The following is a 14690-nucleotide window of genomic DNA, read 5'->3' as shown; positions in this document are numbered from 1 at the left end:
CTAACTGTAGGAATGGTCCCCCTATGAAGAAAATCTGGTTTCTCAAACGGTGCCTTGAAAGTCTTTAGGTGAGTGTCATCATGACACCACCTGTGAAGAACAGGAACCCCAGATCAAATTCTTCATATGGACAAAGGTCTTCACATGGACCAAATTCCTCACATGGACCAAATTCCTCACGTGGATCAAATTCCTCATATGGATCAAAATCCTCATATGAACATCATCGTGCTAACACTTCTGTTTCGTAGGGAAAGCCTAAGGGCTATGAATATGTGCATTATTCTTCAAATCATTATGTCCATAAGTCCTCGAAGAATTTCTCTGCTTATTCATATGCTTACCCTAACCCCTCTTCTGTGAAACGAAGTGGACTGGCTTCTATGCCACCTTTCTCTTACGGAGCTCGCAGAATGATGAGCTCTTTGCCACCCCTCCAGATGTGGGTGGTGAAGAAAAAGAACTAATCTCTTATGCAGGGTCAGGTCTCCAGACAAACTTGAATGTTTGATGAATTTGCTGGAGACCTGAATTTGCTTGAAAGGACGCAAGCTAATCATGAAGAAATGAATTTTTATTTCTCACGTCCTCATACTGCTATATCTGTTGTATTGCTTGATAAAATTGATCTGATGAATTTGATGTCATATTCTTCACTGATGAAGTATATGAGTTCGTAAGATGCACTAATTCATCTGCAGGATGATCAACCCAAAGCTACTGAGTGGGTCCTCGACAGTGGATGTACAAATCACATGACCGGTGACAGGAACTTATTGATGGACACTGCTTTATCTCCATCTCATCTGAAGCATATCACCTACGCTGACAAAGGCAAAAGCAAGGTATTGGGTCTAGGTAGGGTTGCGATATCAAAGGATCGACAGATGGACAAAGTCATGCTTGTCGAGTCCCTAGGATACAACCTCATATCTGTCTCAATGCTTTGTGATCTTGATATGGTTGTTGTCTTTGGCAAGTATCATTGTGTTGTGATCATGGAAGCTGACCATTCCAAAGTCTTCGAAGGCTTTAGCAGAGGAGACTTGTATATTGTTGATTTCTCTACAGGACCACAACCTGCCACATGTCTACTTGCAAAAGCTTCAGAAGGCTGGTTATGGCATCGACGACTGGGTCATGCTGGCATGAGGAACTTGCACACGCTCGCGAAGAAGAAGCATGTCATTGGCATCGAGGGTGTCAAATTCCTCAAGGACCAGATGTGTGGAGCTTGCGAGGCTGGAAAGATGACCAAGTCAAAGCATCCCTCAAAGACCATCATGACTACCACTCGTCCATTTGAATTGCTTCACATGGATCTCTTTGGCCCTAATCACTATGCCACATTCACTAATGCTGCATCTTTATATGGCTTTGTTATTGTTGATGATTATTCTCGTTACACATGGGTGCATATCATCACTTACAAAACTGAAGTGCAGGAAGTCTTCAAACGATTTTCCTCGAGGGCTTCAACAAACTTCGGTGTGAAGATCAAGCACATTAGAAGTGACAATGGGACCGAGTTCAAGAATAATGGTCTTGATGACTATCTTGATGAACTTGGTATTACTCACGAGTTATCTGCTCCTTATACTCCTCAGCAAAATGGCGTCGTGGAGCGCAAGAACATGACTCTTGTTGAGATGGCTCACACTATGCTTGATGAATACAAGACACCTCCTCGCTTCTGGCCTGAGGCAATTGATACTGCGTGCCACATCATCAATAGGGTATATCTTCACAAATTCTTCAAAAAGACCTCATATGAACTCCTCACTAACAAGAAACCCAATGTGAGTTATTTCAAAATCTTCGGTGCTAAATGTTGGATCAGAGATCCTCATCACAATTCTAAATTTGCACCGAAAGCACATGAAGGTTTTATGCTTGGTTACGGTAAGGACTCGCACACCTACAACCTTTCACCACAAGGTTGTTGAAACTGTAGATGTGCGGTTCGATGAAACTAATGGCTCGCAAAGAGAGCACCTACCTCCTGTGCTAGATGAAATGTCACCTGAGGAATCCATCAAGTTCAAGGCTACAGAGGATGTCATTCCTACCGAAGAATCTACTGAAGAAGTCATTCCAGAAAGTGAAGAATCTCACGCTGGTGCACCTGAGTAAAATGGCTCTGAAGAAAATGCTGGGCCCAATCAACGTCGTCAACCCGCTCATCCTCGCGTCGCAAATGAAGTGCAGATCGAGAAAATCATCGATGACATCAACGCACCAGGTCCTCTCACACGCTCAAGGGCTTCTCATTTGTCTAACTTTTGTGGGCACTTTGCTTTTGTCTCTATCACAGAGCCCACCAAAGTAGATGAGGCATTTCTGGAGCCTGAGTGGATTCAAGCGATGCAAGAGGAATTACATCAATTCGAGCTCAACAATGTCTGGGAACTTGTCAAGCGATCAGACCCATGCAAGCACAATATCATCGGCACCAAATGGATCTACCACAACAAGCAAGATGAAAATGGCCTTGTGGTGAGGAATAAGGCACGTCTAGTAGCTCAAGGCTACACACAAGAATTGATTTCGATGAAACTTTTGCACCTGTTGCTAGACTTGAGGCTATTCGCATATTGCTTGCTTATGTTAACCATCATAATATCATCTTATATCAAATGGATGTGAAAAGTGCATTCCTCAATGGTAAGCTTGAGGAAGAAGTATATGTTGCTCAACCCCCAGGTTTTGAAGATCCTAAGCATCCTGACAAAGTCTTCAAACTCAATAAGGCCCTCTATGGCCTCAAGCAGACCCTCGGGCGTGGTATGATACTTTGAAGGAATTCCTCATGAAGAAAGGCTTCAAACCCGGTTCACTTGACCCAACTCTTTTCACCAAAACCTATGATGATGAATTATTCATGTGCCAAATATATGTTGATGATATTATCTTTGGATGTACTAACCAACGTTATAGTGACGAATTTGCGTATATGATGAGTGAGGAATATCAAATGTCTATGATGGGAGAATTGAAATTCTTCTTAGGTCTTCAAATTCGTCAACATCGCAACGACATCTTCATATCTCAAGAGAAATACCTCAAGGATGTGTTAAGGAAATTCGGCATGCAAGATTGCAAAGGCGTCAAATCCCTATGCCCACAAATGGCCATCTATGCACTGATGAAAATGGTATAGACTTCGATCAAAAGGTATACCGCCCCATGATTGGCTCTTTATTGTATCTATGTGCATCTAGGCCAGGTATTATGCTTAGTGTTTGCATGTGTGCCCGCTTTCAAGCTACACCGAAGGAATCACACCATAAGGCTGTGAAGCATATTCTTCGATATCTAGCTCACACTCCAACACTTGGATTATGGTATCCCAAGGGCTCGGCTTTTAATATCATTGGATATTCTGACTCTGACTATGCTGGTGATCATGTGGATCGCAAGTCAACATCAGGCACATGCCATTTCCTCAGACGATCCTTGGTATGTTGGTCCTCGAAGAAGCAGAACTGCGTATCACTCTCTACTACTGAAGCTGAGTACATTGCTGCTGGTTCGTGCTGTGCTCAATTGCTATGGATGAAGCAAACCCTCAAGGACTACAGCATCAATGTGAAGAATGTGCCACTCTTCTGTGACAATGAGAGTGCCATCAAAATTGCTCATAAACCAGTTCAACACTCGAAGACAAAGCACATCCAGATTCGTCATCATTTTCTTCGAGATCATGTGTTGAAGGGCGACATCTCTATCGAGCACATGAACACTGAAGAACAGCTAGCCGATATCTTCACAAAGCCCTTGGATGAGAAGAAATTTAGCAAGTTGCGGTGTGAGCTAAATATCTTAGAATCTTCAAATGTCCTTTGAAAAGGACACACATCCTAACACTTACGCAAACTTGATGACTTATATGTGCAACACACGAAGTAACGTTTTTCTTCAATCAATGAAGACCAACCCTCTAAGCGTGAAGAAATTAACGAAGAATTTGATTCTCAGAGCCCTACGACAATTGTATGTGGCGTCTGAAATCATCATTCTTATAAGGTGGGTCACGCCACCAACAAAAGTTGAAAATCTTCAATTTGAGTTTTTCTTCAGTTTTTGAAAATCCTCAGTTGTTCAAATTCTTCAACTTTGCAAGTCTCCACTCTTCCGACTGTGTTCTTCTTTGACTATATATATATATATATATATATATATATATATATATATATATATATATATATATATATATATATATATATATATATATATATGAGTTTCCAGTCCTCTACAACATTCACTTATTGCTAATTCTTCAACTTGACTTTTCTGCTAAGTGAATGTGATCGGACCCGTCCCCCTCTATGCTAAACTCAACCAAGTCTGTTCACAAATTCTTCATGTGCGTTCTATTTGAAACCCATTCAAAATATTCACTGTGTCCTTGTCAGCTGAAGAATTTGCGAACGAAAACTTTAAAATATTCTTATGAATTTTCGGCTTTTTGCCGCTCAAACTGTTCTGCATCCCACGTTGAGATTATTCTATTCACCCATGATCTAACACGATCTCCACTTCACAGTACGTGGGTGACACATGTCGCTAGGATGAGAAGGGTCAGGGGCACGTTCGTCCATTTTCCTCGGACGAGCGGTTTTTCACGTCGGCTATAAATACCCCTCACCCTCCTCCGACCTCATTTACTTCGCTCGATCTAACTCCCCTCGCTCGAGCTCTCTGACCTAGCGCCGTCGCTACTTCCATCGTCGCCGGTGAGGAAGAACTTCACTGCCTCGACCTCGTCGCCGTCGTACTCGCGCCGACCGCGAAAATCTTCACTCCGCCGCCGCCGTAGCTGTTTTCCACCGCCAAGTTAGGGCGTGAAGATTTGAACGGACAAACTTCTCATATTCAACTCCTAGTTCGTCGTGTTCTTCGTCAAGGGTAAATAAAATATATTTTTACTGCCCTTGTTGATTCTGATGATTTCCACAAAATCTTCAAAAGGTGTTTATTCTTCAACTTCCACACTCTTAAACACCACACTTGCATCTGTTCTTGATTTGTTTCTCTAAGCAACGTTTTTCCTCAAGATTCCTTAGTTGTGTGGATTTTCAATCTATACAACTCTGGAACCTAAGTCAAAGACAACTTAGTGAAATTCCTCAAGACAACCCTGGTCAAATTCCTCAAACTTGATTCTTTTGAAAAACTTCTGAGAACGCATATGACCTCTCCAAATTCTTCGCACCTATATTCTGTTCACAGGTACACATGTCCGCTACTGAATCTCTAAGTTCTCATCAACTTAACTCATTTGCAGCATTCCTTGAAGACAAATTGCATACCTCGTCAGAAAATTCTATTGTTCAAAATCCTGAAGTGAAGAATATGGTTGATGGCAAAAGACCTCAGAAGGTAGGCAAGAGACCAGAAGTGAATACCGCTTTCGAGATCCCTGATGATATCTATGCAGGGTATTGCACTCCTGATGAAGCAATTCATGGCAAGGAGACGAAGAATGAGTGCAAAGTGCGCATTCAGAGGATAGATAGGAGATGGGCACGAGAATGGAGGGAGTGCAGATATGTGACTCCCAAGTACATGAAGAAATTCGCCGTACACCCTCCATGCCCAAGACCTCCACTGGCACCAGGCCAAGAAGCTGATCCCACTAGCATCAAGCATGGTGAGGACTTTCCAAAAGAGTGGGACAAGCAGCAAGCCAAGTTGCCAAAATGGCCAAAGAAGCAGTGAAGAAATTCAATGAAGATTCTGCTGCTACCGCTGCTGAGGCATCTGCTAGCAAGCCTAAGAAGGCCATGCCAAAGAAGCCTGCTCACAAGCCAGGTTCCTCAGTTGCTATGCCTTCACGACCAAGTTCCTCAAAGCCCTCACGACCTGTTCCTCAAGGTACCTCCTCAAAAGCAGCTCCAGTCCCCACTGCAAAATCCTCAGCAAATGCTGCAAAGTCCTCGGCAGCTGCGCATCTTGCCTCTTGCCAAAGGACCACTAGAATATCAATTGCTTCAGGAGCATCTGCAAGTTCTTCAGCTCCTCCTCAATCCTCAACAGGCCCAACGTTGCTGAAGAAAAAGGCCATTGCTGGACGAGGCACAAGGCCAAGTCCTCACAAGAAGGAGGTCGCCTTTCAAGTACCGTCTAGTGAAGATGAAACTGATGATGAAGAATTGGCTGAAATCATCAGAGACAGCAGCAAAGGGCCGCTAGAGCCAAAGGCAGTAGTGTGCCTCTTCTGCTGGATCCAAAGTTGATCCTTGACTTAATAGATCTCTGGCACAAGGACCCTAACACTCCTATGCCTGATTTCAATCTCACACCTGGCCAAAGTCATATGTTGACGGCCTTTATTGGCGAAGAAAAATGGAAGTTTGAGAAGGCCAGGCAACTGAAGAAAGCTCAGTACAAAAAGGAGCATTTTCTGAAGAAGAATGTTGTCAAAATGACTCCTGATGAACTTGTGACCATGCAAACTGAGATCAAAGCACTCAGTGATGAATTTGACGCATACCGTGCAGATTGGCCAGGAGCCAAAGTCAGATTCGGCAAAATGGCAAAGGGATTTACCTCAAATGTTGCAGCTTCATCGCAACATGAAATTCCTTAGGCTGAGACATCTGCTCAGCCTACTGAAGAACATGCAAGCACAGTTGATGACAATTAGGCTGTTGAAGAAAATGAGAGTACCAGGGCTGCTGAAGAAATTCCAGCCACTGAAGAAACTACCAGGGAAACCTCTAGTGTTGCGCCTGAAGAACAAACCAGGCCAGTTGAAGCATCTGCTACCGCGCCTGAGGAAACTAAACATGTCAGGGCAACTGCATCAGTTGCGCCTAAAGAAATTGCACCTATTTCCTCTGCTCCTCCTGCACAGATGACAAGCATCAACCTTCCTTCTGCATCAGAAGCGAAGAAGACCAAAGCTGCGGAGCGGGCAACAGTGAAGAAAAGGAAGCATCCGCATCCCCAGAGTCTTCAGCACCAAAGAAAGTGAAGACTTTCACGAGCTCTTATGCAAACCCAATAGATGTTGTTCCAATATCAAGCATGCCATCAAAGGAGATTGTTCCATTTGGTGAGGAATATGTGATTCCTAGTGAATCGGATGAAGAAAATCCTTCTGCTGCTATGTCAGAGCGGTTGAATGAAGAAATTGAAGTGGATAATATCCCTTCAACTCCGCTGGTATCATCGTCCATGCCTCAGTTCACAGCTGAAGAGGCAGGCATTGAAGAAATTGATGAAGACGTGGATATTGGGTCAACCACTCCTATTCAGAATGATGACTACTGGGAAAGTCATCACCCCAATTCACCACTGACTACTCCTCTACATCAACTTCCTCAGTCCCCGGTCCAAACATAAGAAATTCATACGGGCTCTGAAGAACGACAAGCTTCACTTCTTTCTATCCCTGAAGAAGCTCCAGCCGCTAGTGCTGAATAAATGGAGGCCAAGGCTGCTGCTGATGAAACTGCTCCTGAAATTCCTTAGCCTGTGGCTCTAGAGGTTGTGTGTCAGGAGGCTGTGAAGACTTCAACTGCTAATCTTCAGCCCAAGCCACAAAATCCTCACACCAAGAAGCAAAAGTTCAAGGCTGATGGCTTCTTTGCTGAGCAACATTTCTTATCTGACTACAATCCATATGACTCTGCTCGACTTCGTCGCAAGCGTTTTTGGACTGCCAGCCAGATGAACTTCTATTCCTCGCTGATGTTTGATAATGACAAGATCTTTGACCATGAGCAAATTGCTCATGTGGATATGGAGTCTCTATCGTGCTTCACCCGAGTCCTCAATGTTCTTCAATGACGCTGGGCTGCTCAATCTATGCACCGACATCTGCTATTGGAATGAAGAACTCATTCTTCAATTCTTTGCCATGCTGCACATCACTGGCAACGTTGAAGATGTGAATTCATGGGCTTGGACTGGATGACTGAAAACACTCACTACAAAGCACCAGCCTCTGAATTGCTTCATGCCGTCCCAGTCAGTCCTCCCACCGAAGGGGCAAGGCTCATCTATGCTGAACCTGAGCTCTCCAACCATCTGATGCAAATTCAGATGAAGCCATTGAAGCCTGGTCAATCTCCAAGGACCACATTCCTCGTCAAGGAATTGCTCTATGTGCCATGAACTATATATCGCATATTGACCAAAACCCTTAGTCTAATCAAGGGCCACAACTCTGATGAAGAATAGGTTGTTGGCATAATGAAGAATCTGCTGTTCAATATCATCCATGGTATTTCTATAAACTATCACGATTTCTTCATGAGGACTTTGGCCAATGCTGCTTTGTCGCCTTTTGAATTGAAGCCTTACACTCCCTGGATTATGAGATTCATAAGATCAAGGTCTTCAATCAACTATAAGGCTGATTTTCAAAATCATCTCAGCTACTTGCCCCCGATTGAAGTCCTCAAAAGGACTATTTCCTCAGCTGATGCGAAGGGCAAGGCTGCTGTTATAGATGAAGGCACTCGTCCATTGGATGGACAGTTTCATAAAGCTACTTCATACTCCACCAATGATGACTCTGCCACACATGATACTACCGCAACTGCTTCAAAGCAATATCCTCAAGCCACTACTCCACGTGTGATGATTGACTGTGAGCTTCTCCTTAGCCTACATCAGAAAGTGGATAGAAATCACAAGTGGGTCAAGCGTCAGTTTGGTGCTATTCTTCAGAATATGACAGTCACTCAAAATACTGTGAAGAAGAACCACTACTACTTGCATGAAGTCTTTGACCGCACTTGGGCTATTCTATCCAATGTATACACTGCTGAAGAACTCAAAAAGATGGACTTCAAACAGGACTTTGACTGGTCTCAGCCACCTTCGAAGAAATTCAAGAAGGTCAAAGTTCCTCAACTGGTTGCAAGTTCAAATTCTTCATCGCGCGAGACGGATGAAGCTGAAGATTTGAACGACACCGTGGCAGGCCCTACTCCAACGGACGACCACAACAATGCTGGCGCTCCTCCATCGACTTCGTGATGATATTCTTCAGGGGCGTTAGTCCTCACTTTTCGCCCCTTTTGGTCATTCGATGACAAAGGGGGAGAAATTTGAGTTAGTCTTCAAGCGGGTCTCTATATATGGGTGTTTTTTTGTTAAGTTACAACTCTCGCTCTTCTGAAGTGTTTGTTGATCGAGTTGTAAACTTAAGTCCTATGGTGGTCTAATACTTTTGCTCTGTTTTTCTGCATGCTATTTCCTCAAGTATGTTAATGCGCGCATGCTGAATTACATCAGTCACCATATTTCATCATGCATTTAAAATTCTTCATACCATATGTTAAATGTGTGTATGAATTACAAGATATAGGGGGAGATCTCCATGATTCTAGTCTACAATGTGCATTTGCTATTCAATGCAAATTCCTCAAATATGCACATCTTCCGGGGGAGTTCTTCAATATCTTGCAATCAAATTTCTCAATATCAGTATTTACACTTCATATGTTTATCCCTGTTGAAAACTTAACCTATATTGTCATCAATCACCAAAAAGGGGGAGATTGTAAGTGCATCTAGTGCCCCTTAGTGATTTTGGTGCATTGAAGACTTATAGGTTAAGGGACTAATGAGTTTGTGAGTGTACACAGGTCTATAAGTCTACGAGGAGTTTGATATTTACGATGAAAGTCGACCCCTAAAAATGAATGTCTTCAGCTGAAGACTTTGGTTTTCTTGAAGACTTTGAAAGTGAAGAAATTGGTGTGACCGTGAAGACTTGATATTCATGCGAGGATTACGAAGCATGAAGACTTTTGTTTTTGTAGTTTCATTTTCTCTTTCTTGAGTCATAGGAAATACCGTACTGTTAAAGGGGGTCAAGGTAAAACTAAGGAAAAGTTTCCAAGTGATGCTCATCTCAAAATCCTACACCTACCCAATCCCTTCGAGTGAAGCCATTGGAAATCTCATACAGTTCAATCAATTTCTTCAGTGACAGAGGCGAAGATCTTCTGGTATGTGAGGAATTTGTCCTGACTAAGGAGTTAGGAATTCGCCAGTGCGGATTGCCTACAAGTGAGGAACATGATAGCCCTGAGGAATTTCATAGCTCAAATATCCGACCGTTGCTGTGCTATGCGCCATCTGTCCCAAAATATCTACCCACCTAACGGTCATATCATTGAAGGTCATTTATGTCTTATCATGTCGGGCTGCTCCCTAGGCTATAAATAGCCGCCCCCTACAACCACTAGTTGGTTGGCTGCTCCGAGAAAACTGACACTTGTCATTTTGAGTCCCATCCTCCGAGGACTTCGAGAGAAAATCATCAAGTGAGGAAAACCCAAACCCAAACACCTACAAACCCAAAGTGATTGAGCATCACTGAAGAGATTGTTCTTGTGTGGAACCGACACTTGTTACCTTTGAGGACTGTGCATCCTCCAACGGTTAGGCGTCATGGTCTAGAGCATCCAAGAGGAAATTGTGGATTGCCGAGTGACCAAGTCTGTGAAGGTTTGTAAGTCACCTGAAGACTTACCACGAGTGATTGGGCGAGGTCTGTGTGATCTTAGCTCAAGGAGAATACGGTGATGACTGTGTGTCCGGGACTGTGTGTCCTCAGGTTTAAATACCTAGTCGCTCCAACCAGACATACGACTGTCACAGCAGTTGGTACTGGTCTACCAAATCATCGTCTTCACCAAGCTACTGGTTCTATTTCCTCAACCCTTTCATTTCCTCCTTTCTATGTTGAAGTACTTGATCGTTACTGTTTGAAGACTTTGACTAAAGACTTTCTCAATTTCCTCAATCCTATTTCTTCAGTCAGTTTGTCTTCAACCTGCTTATCCTATTTACATGCTACTTGTACTCTATGCTTGTTTTTGTTTCATCATGATGACTGTGCTTCTATTCTGTTATGCATGCATCTGAGTACTTATTCCACTGCTAAGTAGTTCGTTGCTTAGGAATTTCCTCATCTTGATATTCCTCAGTGACGAATTTGTAAAAATCGCCTATTCACCCCCTCTAGTCAATATAACGCACTTTCACCTTCCTTGCCAGTGGCGGAGCTAGACGAAGATGTCGGGGGGGGGGGCTAAAGAGAAAACATGCATGCTTGGGGGGGGGCTAATTACTACACTTTCTTGTATTTAAGATGCCCAAATCATTTTTTCTTCAGTAATTATATCAAGGCTGGGGGGGGGGGGCAAAGACACACATATCTTCGCCGTTGTTCATTGCTTGCCTCTTGCAAGGTTAGCTTCAATACATACCTGAAACAAAGAACCGACAGATTGAGTTACTACAAAGTGTGGAGCATCGGGAGGACGGGGGGCAAAGCTGGCTGAGGAGAGATTGAACAACAATGTTGAGCACGGAAATTGTGATGACATTGACGAGAGCTTGCACGGAGAGTTGCGGCTCCTTCTACTTCCCACGTGGTGCCCGATGCTGCTAGTAGGACCTTGTGCACGGGAAGCAAGCGGAAAGCAGTCGCCAATAGATTAGAGCAGCGGAGAGAGGACCCGGTCCGGTGGAAGCAACGCTGACCATGGCTTTCCAAAGGCATGTACTGCAACACGATCATGGGCACTCGTCACTTCTGAATCCATATCACCACTACAACAGTTTTTATCTGCAGCCAGGAAATATTCACTGCTTTCTTATCATGGAAATTCTCAGAAAAACAACTATGCTGATAGGCATGATGACATCAACCCCTTCACCAACCATAGAAACACAATTTTCTTCTTCCAGATGTTTTAGATGATGGCTGGCTGTCGCGGGCGCTCAACCTGTCGTCCATGATGCGGAGTTCGCACCACTCGAGGGATTTGAGTTTGTGAGCACCACGACGCCCGCGAGCTAGAGACTGGGCATCACATCAGCTAGCCGCCGACCGTCATTGAGCACGTCACAGTCGCGTTCTTGTGGTTGAGCAGTATGACCACCCGTCCCGTGCACCGGTCTCATAACCAGAGGAACCTTGGTCGCCGCATCTGTCGCCATATGAAAGATTATAGGGAAGAGAAGGGGATGCGACACTCATCTTTGTTGTGGCGGCAGGGGACGGGAGAGATCAGCGGCGGGATGCACTCGGGAGATGGGGCATGATGAAAGTGCAATGATGCCCTTAATCATATTTTGATGTTGATGACAACATGCATGTTGGGACTAATCATGTTTATCAAGTATATCTTAGGATTATGTCTCAAGGGCTGTGTGTGGATCATGACTACGGACATAAATATATATACATATATCCATCAAGAGCAGAGATACAAGACAAAGACAGAAAGTTTCGGCTCCTTTTTCGGTTTGTTCTTGAGTATAGGGATCCCGCACTATTAAGAGGGTATCGTGGATTTTGTGAAAGAACTTGGTCAAACCCACAAAATTCCCTCACATATCATCTCAAAATTCTTCCTCTAACTTATGCACAAATATTGGTATGATTCTAAGATAATGGGTTCAACTATCACCCGACGACCGAAAGTTTACGGACTTCTGGCCTCTCTCAGCCAACCGGGCTTCCGGCTCTCCCCGGTTGTCCGGTGCATCTCCACAGAACAGATATTAGCGGAAGACCGATCCCACCGGACGTCCGGCCACCGGACGTCCGCTCACCTCCGGATATCCGGTGCACTTCAACAGAATGTTTATTAGAGGATTTCCGACCACACCGGACGTTCGGGCTCCGGACGACCGGCGCCTTCCGGACATCCACTGACTGTGAGTCTCATACCCCGTCTGTGCCCCTGGTAGATGTTCCAGCGACCGGACGACCGGCGGCCTGGCCGGACGTCCGGTCCAATCTGAGTCACCGGTCGTCCGGTACCCATCGGACGTCCGTCAGCCCCTGTGCACTAAGTGGCTCAACGGTCTGTTTTGCACTCACACTATATATAGCCTTTCCCTCCCACGGGATAAGGTTGACCATTCACTTTGAGCCTTCTAAGAACACATCTCACTCCCTCTCTTGATTCCCTACACCAAATACTAGACCCCCAAGGGATTTGGGAACATTTGGGAGAAGTTCTTCAATCAAGTGATAGATCCACTCCTTGTTCTTCTTCTCACCAAAGGAATTCGTGATTTGAGCAAGTTCTTGAGCATTTCCCAACGTTCTTGTTACTCTTGGAGGTTGGAGACTCCTAGGCGGTAGGAGTATTTCGGAGAGGAATTGGCCATTGTGATTACCCCCGAAAAAGTTTGTGAGGGTTTGGAGACCACCCCAAGGTCTACCACTAGTGGTTGAGAAACGCCTCCGTGGTGTTATCTCAAAGGGAGAATAGGGTGAGCCTTCGTGGCGTTGGTGTGCCTTCGTGGTAAGATCCACCTCTCTAATGGTGATGTAGCTTCCCTCCAAGGAAGTGAACATCGGCATACATCCTCGTCTCCCGGAGTTGCGGTTATTCCTAACCCTAACTCTCTACTTGTGGTTACTTGTCTCTTAGCACTTACTTATATTATATTGTGCTTGCTTACTTACATACTTGGGTTACCTGTTTATCTTGCTTAGCTCTTAGCATCACACTTGCAATTGTTAGGCTCACTTTCATATTCCGCACTATTGCCTAAAATTGCTAAGTAATAATTAAAATTTGTAATTGTACCTATTGACCCCCCTCTAGGTCCATCTTGATCCTTTCAATTGGAATCAGAGCCTCGTGTTCTATTCTTGTGGCTTAACCGCCCTAGAGCGAGATGAACTCCGATGGGACTCCCCTTGTTGCAGATCCGATGAATACGGGCGCGGCTTCCAGGGAAGCCAAGTCCTTCACTTTAGAGGATCTGGAACGAGCTCTTGCTAAGCAAAAGGAGGAGCATGATGCCTCTCTTGAGGCCTTGGTCCAAATGAGGCTAGCCACACTAACCACGATGCTTGCAGCACTTTCTGGTGGTGCGGCCTCGAGGCCAGTTGTGCCTACTCCTTCAATTGGCTAACAACCTCCTAGCAATGAACACTCCAGTGTTCCTTGGCTTTATGCAAGACCTCAAATAGAGAAACCTAAGTATAACCCTCAAGGCAAACCTCCTTTACTTGATGAAACTACCGATTTTGCTTTGTGGAGAGTTGCTATGCAGGATCATCTTCGATATGGAAATGATGAGATGTTGGAGATCTTGGAGTATGGCTACCAAGCTGTTGACCCAAAGAATCTTACACCAAGAGAGATATATGACAAGAATCTCAATGACACAACCATGTGCATAAGAAGAGGTATGATCGACAAGCAAAGGAGACCATACATACATATCACAAGTGCCAACGAATTATGGGATACCATTGTGAGAACCAAGACCGGTACCTCCACTCACCGGCTTGCTCTATATGAAATTGCCAAGGGGCAATTGAAAAACTTCTGTATGGAGAAAGGTGAATCTCCCAAGCAACTTCTTGAGCGTCTCATGACTCTCGTCACCGACATCGAGTCATGTGAATGTGACAAGACACAAGATGGATTCAACTTGACTAAGAGAATTCTCGTGGATAAGTTGCTTCACGCTCTTGCTCCGTATCATCACCAAATGGTGTGGGACATAAGACAACACCATGGATTCAAGGAAATGACTCCGGATGACATCATATCCACCTTCCAACTATTTGAAGATTCAAAGGCAAATGCTACAAAACATCTTGCCATGCATGGTACCTCAACATCAAAAATCAATCTTGCATTGAAGGCCAAGCATGTATGTGAAGAAGAGCAAAGTGAAGACGA

The sequence above is a fragment of the Aegilops tauschii genome, chromosome 3 (genome assembly GCF_002575655.3).
Source record: "Aegilops tauschii subsp. strangulata cultivar AL8/78 chromosome 3, Aet v6.0, whole genome shotgun sequence".
NCBI classification, from domain to species: domain Eukaryota; kingdom Viridiplantae; phylum Streptophyta; class Magnoliopsida; order Poales; family Poaceae; genus Aegilops; species Aegilops tauschii.
This window is presented reverse-complemented; position numbering follows the sequence as displayed.